Source organism: Carassius carassius, chromosome 44 (genome assembly GCF_963082965.1).
Source record: "Carassius carassius chromosome 44, fCarCar2.1, whole genome shotgun sequence".
Classification (NCBI taxonomy): Eukaryota; Metazoa; Chordata; class Actinopteri; order Cypriniformes; family Cyprinidae; genus Carassius; species Carassius carassius.
In genome coordinates, this window is record NC_081798.1 from 15,593,718 (window position 1) to 15,608,021 (window position 14,304).

At 38.9% G+C, this 14,304-nt stretch overlaps 2 long non-coding RNA genes across 2 annotated transcripts; both read right to left on the bottom strand.

The window, feature by feature from the left end:
* Window positions 1–1,229: 1,229 nt before the first annotated feature.
* LOC132126810 (uncharacterized) lies at window positions 1,230–2,770 on the bottom strand. Its single transcript, XR_009427457.1, has 3 exons — window positions 2,718–2,770; window positions 2,524–2,571; window positions 1,230–1,310 (listed from the first exon to the last, which is right to left on the bottom strand). It is a non-coding gene; the product is annotated as an uncharacterized LOC132126810 (long non-coding RNA).
* A 2,734-nt stretch (window positions 2,771–5,504) lies between these two features.
* Window positions 5,505–8,627, bottom strand: LOC132126814 (uncharacterized). The gene is made up of 4 exons (XR_009427459.1): window positions 8,549–8,627; window positions 6,028–6,117; window positions 5,629–5,944; window positions 5,505–5,588 (listed from the first exon to the last, which is right to left on the bottom strand). It is a non-coding gene; the product is annotated as an uncharacterized LOC132126814 (long non-coding RNA).
* Window positions 8,628–14,304: the final 5,677 nt, after the last annotated feature.

Here is a 14,304-nt window from a genome sequence, read left to right on the forward strand (position 1 = left end):
TCTCTGGAGGTCCAGAACAACTCTAAATAACAACCAGTAACATAGGTCAAGCTCCTTTCAGTCATTCTTATTCGCTATGATATAATAGATTTAATATATTTGCTATAAATATATTTGTTAATTCATGATTTTATGCAGGGATACTCACTATTCCAGTTTCTTGAATGGGCACATCTTTTTTTTTTCTTTTTTTACCTAGAAATCATTGAACTGCATTATACTGCTGTGTATCACTTTGGTCACATTTCTGTTGTGTATTATAAATAAACTGACATTAAAATACTTACATGCAAACCGGCACAGACAGATGAGTCCCATGAGTCCAGACAAAATTACAGTAACACCAATAGAGACGAGTACTATAAGCAATATTTCTGTGTCAAAACAAAACAAACACTTTAATACGTTTATGTGTATTATCATGTTTAATATTGACACTGTAGATAAATCAGTCCACCTGATAATTGAAGTGATTTTGTTTTATTTTTATTGTGTGTAATGATCAAATAATAAATTCAGTGTTAGTTTGTGTTTGAATCAGGACTGGTAAGAGAACATTGTGCTTTTGACATTTTTTCACCTTCAGACCAGACGTATAAATTCAGTCTGCAAAGTTTAAATCCCATCTGCTGTCATGCTTCAATAACACGTCCTCTAAAGTTTAAGACTCAGAACAGTTTGAAGAGAGAAGGTGGTCTTTAGTGGTGGTTTGCATTCGACTACATGAGCGTTTACACTATAAAAGGAATCTGCTCAAATAAGTTTTACCAGAACTGTATTTACTTCGTAGACTAGACAGTTACATTTAAAAATGCTCAGGCCGAACTTCACATCCTTTGAAGACATGACTTTAAATTCTGTGTTCTTCGAAGGACACAGCCTCTGAATTGGGACACAGCTTATGTGCTCTAAAATCAGATCAAAAATATCAAAAATGGTTGATATCCTCATACTGAAATCTGTCAAAACAAATGTGCTCTGGCTTTAGCCAACTAACATCAATGTATAATCTGGGCAAAAGTCATGTAGTGCAGTCTGGCCTTCACTATTTTCTGACATTCTTCTGTTAAGCAGCATAATCATGAGACTGTTGTTGAATTTTCTGTATTTACTGCTTTTATTCAGGAACTGCTTACTTACAGATTCTGATGTACCAATTAACTTTGAAAAGAATTCCCAGCTATATTTAAACTTTTGAATCCAACATATTAATTCTACACAGTGACTTTTACCATCAGGAAAGAGTGGCTGAACTTTTATTTTTTCCTTTCCTGTACTGGTTGTCAGGTTTATCTTGGTTTGGAGATCTGCTAATGTCATATAATACAAAATAAGTAGAGCAGTGTGATTGATTGGTTAACCTTATTTTATTTTGGAAATTGTTATTGATTGATATAGCAATTTCTGCCTTAATTTTCATATTTGTTTGCTGTGGATTAATTTATTATATTGTTGTGGTGGATTCATTTTTATTGTTTGCTGTGGGTTTCCTTGTTTGCTGTGATTTTGCTGGACCATTGATGGGATTGTTTTCCCTTCTTCACAAACTGCAACAACAACCAAAACTAATTGACACACCTGTAGAACCCCAAATCACATCGGCGATCTAATTTGCCAGCTGATCAGATTACTCCCAATAAAAAGGACGCTAGATCTCTTACCGGAGAAGAAAAACGCTCTGGACAGATGAACGAGCCGTGTGCTGAAGTGGACTGATCTTTTTTTCCCTCTGCGTTGTTGCTGGCTGGATTTCCTGCGCCTGGTGGAGCCGAATCCCAGACTCTGCAGTGTCAACGCTCACAAACTCCGACGAAAGGGAAGTGGTTATTTTTTTTTCCCACGCTGATGCGCGTGTGTGTTTTTAACATCTGAGTTAAGGGAGGCGTTCTTAGATGTCCATCTCTTCTAAGTGATAGATCCGGGAGCTGACGGCGGAGCAGCAGACACCATAGCATTCTTGATGAGCTCACTTGAAGTAGGAAAGGAAAGTTGTCATTCTAGTCATCTAAGTTTAAGTTGCCGGGCTACGAGCAGGCTGCCCATTGATTTCACGATCTCTCCACTGACGGACGCAGATCGGCGCCGCGGAAATCCTGGTCCGGGATTTTTCGGGATTTGGAATCAGCTATTTGAGGTCTCGCTGAAACAGACATTCTTTGCCGGTGGCAGGGGAAACGCGGAGCTAAATCCGGATTTGACTGGATTTGGGTATTGTTTCACCCTGGGACAGAATATTGGACAATTCATGTTTTTATTTGTCTCCCCTGGATGAGGATGAAATTGTGATTATGCTGCCCATTTTAAATCTAACTTTTAAAGAAGTAATAAAATACTGTTTGGTATTTCTTGTGTCTTTCTCTCTGTGTTGGTGTGGCTGGGAATTTAGATCAATTTAAAATTAACAGACTTCCAATCTGCTACACTAATATAAAAATAACATTGAAAGTGCAATCAGTTTTAATAAAGAAATAATTTATCATATTTAATCTAAAATAACCAGAAAAACTATTATTAGCAACTTACCAGTTTTACTGTATGTTGTAGTTTCAGAGGTGGACATTACAGTTAACGCTGATGAAAAGACATTGCGAAATGTGTAAAGCTGTACCATATATATAGTAAATGCTTGACAAATCATGAGCTGGAGAGAATGATTCTCATTTTCAGGACATTCAGAATAAAGTAAGAATAACTGATTTACAAACTCAATCACTCACAGGTTTTCATGGGTGTTGTAGTAGTTTGTTCAGTGGTGGTTGATGTTGAAACTGTGGAGGCAATTTATCAGCATTATAGAGAGTCATTTTACATTATTATCAAACTTTAAAGCAAAGCTTGCTTGTTGGAGATACAGATCCTCAAATAATAATAATACAAATCTTGTTGGTCCTTTAGTAATGTGTGGTTTTGGAGGGAACACAACAACACAAACATTAGTATTAACAATTGATTTGATAAATTTAGTGATGTGGCTTTAAGGGAACAACAGCATGTCACAGGGACAGTATCTTAAAGAGACACCTTTGTCCCTTCTTCTCTCCTAAAGTATATTATATGCATATTATCACCTTTAAGTAGTAATGTGTAACGTAAAATAATCCATGATCAATAAAAACACAGGAATAAAGTTTCTAATACAGAAGAACAGCAGTGAAATATCTCACCTCGAACCATCACTGTGGCAGGATCAGAATTAGATGATGTCATGGATGAGCCTCCCTCAATTATCATTGTGTAGAAACAGATAATGTTGAGTGATTCAGGTGATTTTACAGCTGCCCATCTGAACACTTCAGCACCAGTGAGATCCAGCTCACATGATGAACTGCTTTTCATTTTCTTCTCTTCTGTTTATGAAGAAGTGACATTCAGTCACTGTAACACGTGGATCTGTCTCACAGCTGATCTTCACTGAGCTGGACTCTCTTATGACATCTGGAGATACTTTTACTCTAGGAAATCCTGCAACAAAACAGATCAATCAGTCATTCTCATATTTATTCTGTCATTCTCATATTTATTTATTACTTTAAAGGCGTCATGAAATGAGAAATCAAATTTGCCTGATCTTTTTGCATATAGGAAGTCTTTGTAAAACATCATGTTTCATTACTTACATGTCCTACATTTTATTGTGTCAAAAGACATGCAAAAAAGCACAGGCAGACATCAGCTTGAGAACTAATCGAGCGCAGCGTTAGTTCAGTCAGGCCACGGAGGCATAGGCTGTGACCAGCTGATGCGGTCAGCTGTCTAATAGCTCCTAGCACTACCATTCTCCAATTAGACGCGGGACATATATATGTGGCACCACTGCTCGGTAAGTATGCTCAAATGGCTCGCAAACCCTCCCTCCCTCCCCTTATAAGTATAAGCATATTACCGTCCACCTTCTGGTTGTTGTCTCTTTGTTTCAGATCACTAAGGCTTTCAAGTGCCAGTTGGCACTGACCTCACTGCTAAGAAACACTCATCCTCATAACCAGGCTACAGGATAGACATCCCACTGCTACATCTACACGATTACCACTGTTTGCTTTTAAAGGCATTATTAAGTGTCTTAATTGTCATGTGTTTCCAATCTGATGGTTCTGGGGGGTTAATCTTTAAGCTCTTGTATGTTCAGTTATTCTGGGAGCAAGGACCCCCATAAAGACCATACCGCCAAAGATAAATTATGTTCAATAAACTCAAGTAACTTGCCAAAGTGGTCCTGTCTGAACTAGTATAGATTATAAACCCTGCCCTCACCATGTTGTCATGATTCCTGTCTGTGTTTCTTATGTCTCTGTTCATGGACTCTTAGTTTGTAGCTCTGTCTTGTTGTTTGTGACCTTGTTCCCCTCATGTTTCGTTGTTGATGCTCCTGTCTAAGAATTCTGGTCTTGCTCCTGCTCAGTGTTCCTTTGTTATTTACCCTTGTTTGTTTCATTCTGTTATGCTGGGACACAGACAAAGTGAGGTGGAGCCAAATGCACATAGTATATTGACAAAATGAAAAAACAAACACAGGTAAATAACAAAGGGACACTGAGCAAGAACAGGAGCCATGTCCATGAACAGAGACACAAGAATCATAGACAGGGATCATGATGCATGTAAACGAATGGGACATTTTATTTTGAGGCAAAAAATAAAAAATAAAATTCTGAATCAGAATTAGCTTTATTCATCAGATGTTCGCAAATACACGAGGTGCTCCTGGTACATACATACATGCATACACATCTGACATAAGAACAGAAAAAAAAAACACTTTTAAATAGTAAGACTGAACATTACAGTGTATGAAAATGTACTTACATGTACAAATTAAAAGTAACATTTTCTTGGTTTTGGTTATTTAGGTTCTTTTAACATTTGTGTATGTTTAAGTGATTTTTCTAAGAAGTTTGGTTTTAGTTATTTGATGCTATAAAAACAGCACCCACAAAACATTATTAACATTATAAGTGAGCCTCGAGGAACAATAAAATAATTGTAAAAATCCAGTGTCTATAATAAAAAAAATATATATAATAAAAGCTTCTTATTTCTAGGAACTCAAATGTTTAATCAGGTTATTGCAGTAAAGGTAATGAATTTTCATGACATGGCTAATATAAACTAATACACCTATAAAAGGCAGAGAAGTTAGGTTCAAGTGACTGCAGTATTACTAAAACGTACTGAACACAAATGCTGAAATATGTTAGACAACTGTGGACATACAGTATTTAATCAAAATTAAACAATAGACATCACTTACTGTAAGACAGAACCTCCATCAGGAGCTGAATAACTATGAAAATGAACAACTCCATAACAGCGAGTGTGAGAAAGAGACTGAATGAGACTCTTACAAAGAGTGAATTAGGAAATGGAACATCAGACCACAAACTATTAATGCATTGTGTGGTCAATCATGAAGGTGAACACAGATCGTGAGACCATATGTAAAGCTACACTCACTTTAACAGATGACAGATATGCAATATATACAGTTGAAAAAGACTAGATCATAGTATCAAATTAAGACTGTGGAATACATTATTCACTTTAAAGTCACTTTATTGTGTACATGTTTGCTCAACAATGCATAAAACATTCTTACAAAATTAAAGCAATTTAGTTGCTCATTGGTCAGACAATCGATAGAGAAAATAATACAACATAAAGAAGTAAGTCACTATGCTAATTTTGTGAAATTTTTCAACTTTCTGAAACTTTGTGTACATGTACAGTATATGTTCCAATATTTGATTTAAAAAGTATTTTAAGAACTGTTAATTAGATGTAATATTTCTTAATATTACTGATTCGGCATTACTGAACTCCACAGATGACACTCAGGTGCTTTCATTTACATTTAACATTTTTGAGGAGCACACAGATGAAGTTAAAAGAGATGTTGTTTCCATCTGGCAGGAGACGTAGTTCACCTCTGTGAGAACATCAGCAGAACCTGCAGATACAGACTTTATTATCATATGTTTCTATATTATGAAGTCCAGTTTATACACAATTAAACCTGTACATTGTACTTACTGCTAAAGCGGAACAGACAGATGAATCCTATGAGTCCAGGCAGAAATAAACCAATACCAATTAAAACCAGCACTACTGAAAGCCATGAGCCTGTCAAAAGGAAAATGATTTAATGATTGATTTAATATATATATATATTTTTTTTTTTCATCATTTAATGTAAATTGGTTCCACATGACTCCAAAACATGAAACATGAAATTATATATGAATTTATGTTTTTTTTATCAACATTTATATTTGAATTTAATTTCCTATATCGACCGCACGGATGTGGTGGTCTTCTGCGCCATCCTGGTGGGCTTCTGTCTCGACCGCACGGCTCCAGTTCCACCTGATCCAGCCGGGATACTTGCCCTGTCGGCTCGGCCCTGGGCCCCGAACTTTCTGTTCCCTCCTGGTATGGGTGTTTTGTTTCATGTTTTTTTTTTTTTTCTCTCTGTTTCCTTCTGTGGACCTGGCCCACCGTCCCACCCCTTGTCCTCCTCCCTCCTGGTTTCCTTGATGTTGTTTCGTTTTTGTTTTTGGCACTTCCTGTCTCTGTTTCCCTCTATTACCTGGCCCTCCGTCCCTCCCCCTTGTCCCCCGCTGGTCCTCCTCCCTCCTGGTTTCCTTGTTGTTGTTTTTTGCACTTCCTGTCTCTGTTTTGCACTTCCTGTCTCTGTTTCCCTCTGTTGTCTGGCCCTCCGTCCCCCCCAGCTGGTCCTCTGCCGGTCCACCTCCCTCCTGGTCTCCTTGTTTTTGTTTTTGGCACTTCCTGTCTCTGTTTCCCTCTGTTGCCTGGCCCTCCGTCCCTCCCCCTGGTCCTCCGCCGGTCAACCTCCCTCCTGGTCTCCTTGTTTTTGTTGTTTACACTTCCTGTATCTGTTTCCCTCTGTTGCCTGGCCCTCCGTCCCTCCCCCTTGTCCCCCGCCGGTCCTCCTCCCTCCTGGTTTCCTTGTTGTTGATTTTTGCACTTCCTGTCTCTGTTTCCCTCTGTTGTCTGGCCCTCCGTCCCCCCCAGCTGGTCCTCTGCCGGTCCACCTCCCTCCTGGTCTCCTTGTTTTTGTTTTTGGCACTTCCTGTCTCTGTTTCCCTCTGTTGCCTGGCCCTCCGTCCCTCCCCCTGGTTCTCCGCCGGTCAACCTCCCTCCTGGTCTCCTTGTTTTTGTTTTTTGCACTTCCTGTCTCTGTTTCCCTCTGTTGCCTGGCCCTCCGTCCCTCCCCCTGGTCCTCCACCAGTCCACCTCCCTCCTGGTCTCCTTGTTTTTGTTGTTTACACTTCCTGTCTCTGTTTCCCTCTGTTGCCTGGCCCTCCGTCCCTCCCCCTGGTTCTCTGCCGGTCCACCTCCCTCCTGGTCTCTGTGTTCCTTGGTTTGTTCTTGTGTTCGGGTGGAGCATCTGGTAGCTGCTCCATAGAGGAGGGCGTAATGTCACGGTGTCTGGTCTGTGTTTTCCCGGGGGTCCACTAGTGGTCTCACTTCCCCATAGGCACCTCACCGCAGGTACTTCATTTCCCACAAAGCCTTGTCTCTTCATCACCGTAATTGCACTCCTGTTAATTGCACTCAGGTGCCTTCACTTTCATAGTCATTATCCTGTCTATTTAAACCGGTCTGTTTTCTGTCTGTGTCATGGAGTCCTTAATTTCCGTCACCCAGTTTCCTCGCGTTCCCTGTGTTTCTAGTTCCTTGTTTACTGTTTGTTTGTTTCGGACTGATTTCATGGTTTTGACCCCCTGCTTGTTTTGGATTTAGCATTTTGGATTACCCAATAAACACTGCTATTGGATCTCTCGTCTCCTGTGTCCTATCGTAACAGAGATGTGACTTTTATTTGTTTGACACTTGCTCATGAAATTTGGCACAAAATGATGAGCCTTGTTACAGCTTTTCTTGCAAAGTCTGAGATTCTCCTTTAATACCCAAATATGATGCGCTCATCTATTAACAATTCACCTGCTTACTGTGAGCTGATTCAAAACAGTTTAACGTGTAACCTTTTCACTTTTATTTTTAGTGTTGTAGCCATCAAAATAAAGTGTTAATATTTACAAAATATATTTAAGCTGGTCAGTGAAAATTTGCAAATCTTTTTTTTTGTACCTTTGTCAATTAAATAAAAGTTAAAGAGAATTAACAAATATTATTGCATTTTACAAAACATCTCAACTTTTCAGTGACTGGGGTTGTAAGTCAAATTCTGTTGTTATTTTTTTCTTCAGATAAATCTAGAAATAGCATGATTTAATCCATGTTTATATTGATAATGATTTAATCCATGTCTATATTGCAATAAGGGAAATAACATACCACTGAATTAGATAAATTGTTACTAGATTGTTTTGCCGGATGAAATGATCACAAAAAAGGAAGAAAAAGTTTAAGGTTTTAGTTTTTACAAATATTCAGAATTGCAGTTTTGTGTTGTGAGTGAATGAACAAGCTTTAGAATCATTCAGGATCTACCACTATAAACTTTGAAAATAATTCTATATTTGAACTTTTTGAATCCAACATATTAATTTTACACAGTGACTTTTACCATTGAGAAAGAGTGGATGAACTTTTCTGTTTTCCTTTGTTGTACTGGTTGGCAGGTTTATCTTGGTTTGGAGATCTGCTAATATAAAAATAACATTGCAAGGGCTATCAGTTTTTAAAAATAAATGATTTCTCAAATTTAATGTACAATAACCAGAAAAGCTATTACAGATTAGCAACTTACCAGTTTTACTGAATGTTGTAGTGTCAGAAGTGGAAATTACAGTTAATGCTGATGAAAAGACATTGTGAAAAGTGTGGTGATGTATATTATAGAAAATCTTCAACAAATCATGAGCTTAAAATAATGATGGTCACTTTGAGGACATTCAGAATAAAGTAAGAATAGCTGATTTATAAACTCAATCACTCACAGGTTTTCATGTCTGTTGTAGTAGTTTGTTCAGTGGTGGTTGATGTTGAAACTGCAGAGACAATTTATCAGCATTATAGAGAGTCTTTTTACATTATTATCAAACTTTAAAGCAAAGCTTGCTTGTTGGAGATACAGATCCTCAAATAATAATAATACAAATCCTGTTGGTCCTTTAGTAATGTGTGGTTTTAGAGGGAACACAACAACACAAACATTAGTATTACAATTGGTTTGATTCATTTAGTGATTAATCTTTAAGGGAACAACAGCGTGTCACTGGGACAGTATCTTAAAGAGATACCTTTGTCCCTTCTTCACTCCTAAAGTATATTATATGCATATTAGCACCTTAGAGTAGTAATGTGTGACCTTAAGGTAGTAATATGTACTATTACAGTGTATTGAAAGGGACTTTACAAATATTATCCAAACCATCCAGAAGTGCCTTACAGGTGTAACATCATCATCACTAACTAATAATGAGTTTTAGAAGTGAATCTGTATAAAGTTAAATAATACATGATCAATAAAAACACTGGAATAAAAGTTTCTAATACAGAAGAACAGCAGTGAAATATCTCACCTCGAACCATCACTGTGGCAGGATCAGATTCAGTTGATGATATGAATGAGCCTAGCGCAGTTATTATTGTGTAGAAACAGATAATGTTGAGTGATTCGGGTGATTTTACAGCTGCCCATCTGAACACTTCAGCACCAGTGAGATCCAGCTCACATGATGAATTGCTTTTCATTTTCTTCTCTTCTCTGTTTATGAAGAAGTGACATTCAGTCACTGTAACACGTGGATCTGTCTCACAGCTGATCTTCACTGAGCTGGACTCTCTTATGACATCTGGAGATACTTTTACTCTAGGAAATTCTGCAACAAAACAGATCAATCAGTCATTCTCATATTTATTTATTTATTTATTACTTTAAAGGCATCATGACATGCAGTGTAAAACTGAACAGTGAAAATGTATTTAAAAATTTAAGTTAATTTCACTCAAATAATTATGTAAGTTCATTGGATTGAATTTAAATAAGTTCTGTAAACTCAAAATGCTGTTGTAATAAGGTGAACTTAAAAAGATTGTGTTTTCTAGTTCCAAACATGCTTTGCATCAGCCAACATGGAAAATAAATGTAGAAATTAAGTGTTATTATGTGTGTTTTTACACAAGATTAACATAAAAAGACATAAGTTAGTACTTAAATGTTGTGTTATGTTAGGATTTTATATGTTTCTGTTATGTTGGTTTTGCAGTTTTACTGTTTTGGTGAAGAATAGAACCTGAGGTTAGGTTGAGGATGGAGAGCAAAACTTAAAGGTTTTATATACTGCATGATGTTTGAATATTTATATGTCTTTTTGAGAACTACATTAGTACATACCAGTGTGATGTTGCTAACTAGCACGGAGCTATAAAGATCTGAATGAATATACTGTTAATGGAAGTAAGTTGTATATGATTATCATCGTGATGAGTTTGGTGGGATCATGGAAGAGAGGCTTGGCTTCGCTCCCATGGCTCTCAGCCCCGCACCTCGTCATAAAAATGTTAAGCTTTATTAACTTAAAAAAATAGTTTGTTTACTCAAATATTTTAAGACAATAATTTACCACAAATGTTTTGAGTATTCTTAACTTACCAGGCTTTACAGTGTGTGAAATCAAATTTTCCTTGATCCGTTTACATATACAAAGTCTTTGTAAAACATAATGTTACATGTCCTATGCGACGAGTGGGGCGGGGCCGAGGGACATGGGAGCGAGGCCGGTGGAGTGATTGGAGATGAGATACACCTGTTCGACCCGCCGGTCTCGAGGCCCATGGAACTGTAACGATAAAACCTTAATATTCATCCGGAAGAAGGAGGCGGGAACCGGCGGACAATCAAAATGAAACTTTAATAATTCAAAATAAAGACAAAACAGCGCACCAGCCCCTCACGGACGACTGGTGCGCACAAATAAAAACCAAAACACAACTAAAAGCCCAGGCCTGGTCCTCTCTCGTCCTTCACTGTCGTCGCTCCAGTTTTATATCCTTTCCTTCCATCTCCTACGTGGGACTCGAGACCGGCGGTGGGCCGCAGGTGCCACTGATTTGCCCAATCACTGCCGGCCTCACTCGTGTTCCCACGTCCCTCGGCCCCGCCCCACTCGCCACATACCCCCATCACCCCTCGCAGGCCGGGGGGTACCCACGAGACTGCGCTCTACTCCTCCCCCCCCCCCCCCCCTCCCTCCGGGGGGGGGACCGCTCACGGGAACCTGCAGGAACCTGGGGGCAGGACAGACGAGGCGAGCGAAAAGGAGATGGAAGGAGGAGCGACAGAGACGAGAGAGAAAAAAAAAAAAAAATTCCGGTTCCCAGATGCACTGCTGCTCGGCCCTATTCCGGCTGGGCGATCTCCTCCGCGGTGCCTGGCGGTGGCACTGGACGGCCCTCGGCGGACGGCACGACACTCCTCCGCCGCCCGGTGGACGGCGACGGCTCCTCCGGTTTTGGGCAGCCGGCAGGAGTCCCCCGTTCCCTGCTCCTCCAGATACCTTCACGGAGGCAGCAGGCTCCGGCCCCCTGGCGAACGGCGCCGACTCCTCCGCTCCCTCACGGAGGCAGCCGTCCCTCCCTATCGTGGGCGGTCGGCAGCGAGCTCGCCCGTCCCCGGCAACTCGCTCCAGTCCACCGCCTCGAGCGTCCATGGCGGCACACTCCTCGCCTGCTCGATGGCACCGCGGATTCACCACAGCGGCGAGGGATCTTCAGCAGCGCATCCCTCCTTCTCCCGGGCTTCGACACCACTGTAACGATAAAACCTTAATATTCATCCAGAAGAAGGAGGCGGGAACCGGCGGACAATCAAAATGAAACTTTAATAATTCAAAATAAAGACAATACAGCGCACCAGCCCCTCACGGACGACTGGTGCGCACAAATAAAAACCAAAACACAACTAAAAGCCCAGGCCTGGTCCTCTCTCGTCCTTCACTGTCGTCGCTCCAGTTTTATATCCTTCCATCTCCTACGTGGGACTCGAGACCGGCGGTGGGCCGCAGGTGCCACTGATTTGCCCAATCACTGCCGGCCTCACTCGTGTTCCCACGTCCCTCGGCCCCGCCCCACTCGCCACATCCTACATTTTATAAAATGATTGTGTCAGAAGAAATGTAAAATTTGCAGTGTTTGAGGCTCTAGACATCTGCTTGAGTACTACTAGTATAGATTATAAACCCTGCCCTCACCATGTTGTCATGATCCCTGTCTGTGTTTCTTATGTCTCTGTTCATGGACTCTTAGTTTGTAGCTCTGTCTTGTTTGTGACCTTGTTCCCCTCATGTTTCGTTGTTGATGCTCCTGTCTAAGATTTCTGGTCTTGCTCCTGCTCAGTGTTCCTTTGTTATTTACCCTTGCTCTGCTTTTAACCCATCCAAAGTGCACACACACACCGTGAACACACACCCGGAGCAGATGTTTACAAAACCAAGTCCAATTAATATAAGCTTCTTATTTCTAGGAACTCAAATGTTTAATCAGGTTATTGCAGTCAAGTAATTAATTTTCATGACATGGCTAATGTAAAACTAATACACCTAAAAAAAGCAGAGAAGTTGTAGGATCAAGTGTGTGCAGTATTACTAAAACATACTGAACACAAATGCTGAAATATGTTAGACAAGTTTGGAAATACAGTGTTTTATCAAAATTAAACAATAGACATCACTTACTGTAAGACTGAACCTCCATCAGGAGCTGAAAAACTATGAAGATGAACAACTCCATAACAGCGAGTGTGAGAAAGAGACTGAATGAGAGTCTTACAAAGAGTGAATTAGGAAATGGTCATCAGACCACAAACTATTAATGCATTGTACAATCAGTTATGAAGATGAACACAGATCGTGAGACCATAGCTGTTTTCACTATAACAGATGACAGATCTGGAGCAAAGACTAAAAGAAGGAAAGTAGTTTTGTAAAAGTAACATTTAAATATGCCAAAAACACCTGTACCATTAATACACTTGAAAAAAACAAGATCATAACAAAATGAAAAATGTGGAATACATTATTCTCTTTATAGTCTCTTCATTAGATACACGTTTGCTCATTAATGCATAAAGCATGCAGACAACATCAACCGGTCAGTTGCTCTTTAATTATACAACTGAATGTGAAAATAAATCAAATCAAACAAGGCACTAATTTTATGAAATTGTATATGCTGCAAATTTGCTAGAACTCTTGTATATATCAGTACAGTACATATATCATGTACATCAGTGGTGTAGTCCTAAAGTAAAAAGTGGTTTACTATTCCACAGTCGCCCCCAACCCCCCTGTCCCACCACCACCACAAAAAAAAAAAGGTTGTTGGTTTATTAGTAATTTAGATAGTAATTTAGTAATATCGATACAGTGCACTCAAAATTTGATCAACAGATTATTTTTCAAGTAGTCTACAGCATGACTTACAGGTGGCTCCAGCCCATCTGTCGATGCATTGTTACAGCTCTTTATCATTTAAACATGTTTCTTTGGAATTATATTCATTGTGAAAAGTGCTTCAGAGATACATCTGAATTTAAGTTTTTATGCTTTTTTATGTTCATCTTAATTTGATGTTTTATTTTATGCTTTTATTCACTGATTGTATTATTTTGGAAGGGAATTATACTTCCTGCAAGGGGATTTTTCAGCATAGGCAGGGCTGGAATGGGGTTCACATTCGGCCCTGGACTTATCCAGCCCACAAATCCCCCCATGAATGTTCTGCTGGGTTATAGGGCCTTCAATTGGAGTAAATAAATTAATAAATAAATCAGGACGGAAACAAATAATGATAGATATTACTGAAATTCAGAGCAAATGCATTTTTGTCAGAGAGAAATGCACTTGACACTAAAGCAAAGATTTTGAGCTAGAATGGCAAGGAAAAAAATAATTACACTATCAGAAAAAAAACTAATTTATATTTTTACATTAATAATGTAATGAATATACTATTTATTAAAGCCATTTATTAATCTGATCAATTTAGTGTTTTTAGGCATTTTATGTTTGTTCCAAAATAATAACTCAAGGCAGTAACAATTTATACAATATATTTTATTTTGAATTTATGTTCAGCTGTTGTTTTTAATAATTAACTTTGTTTTAATTATTTTGGATCATCAGTCATCAACGCTTGGTCTCATACTCGGAGATTTACTTCAAATTTAACCAAGCTGATTATTATTGATTATTGATTATTAAAACTCCAACAGATAAAGTTTTAAGCCAATTTAAGTCTTATTTTAACGTAATAACGTGGTTATATCTAAGTGTGTGAGTTGTCTACATTAGTCGACTTTTCCCATTAACACTATCTTGT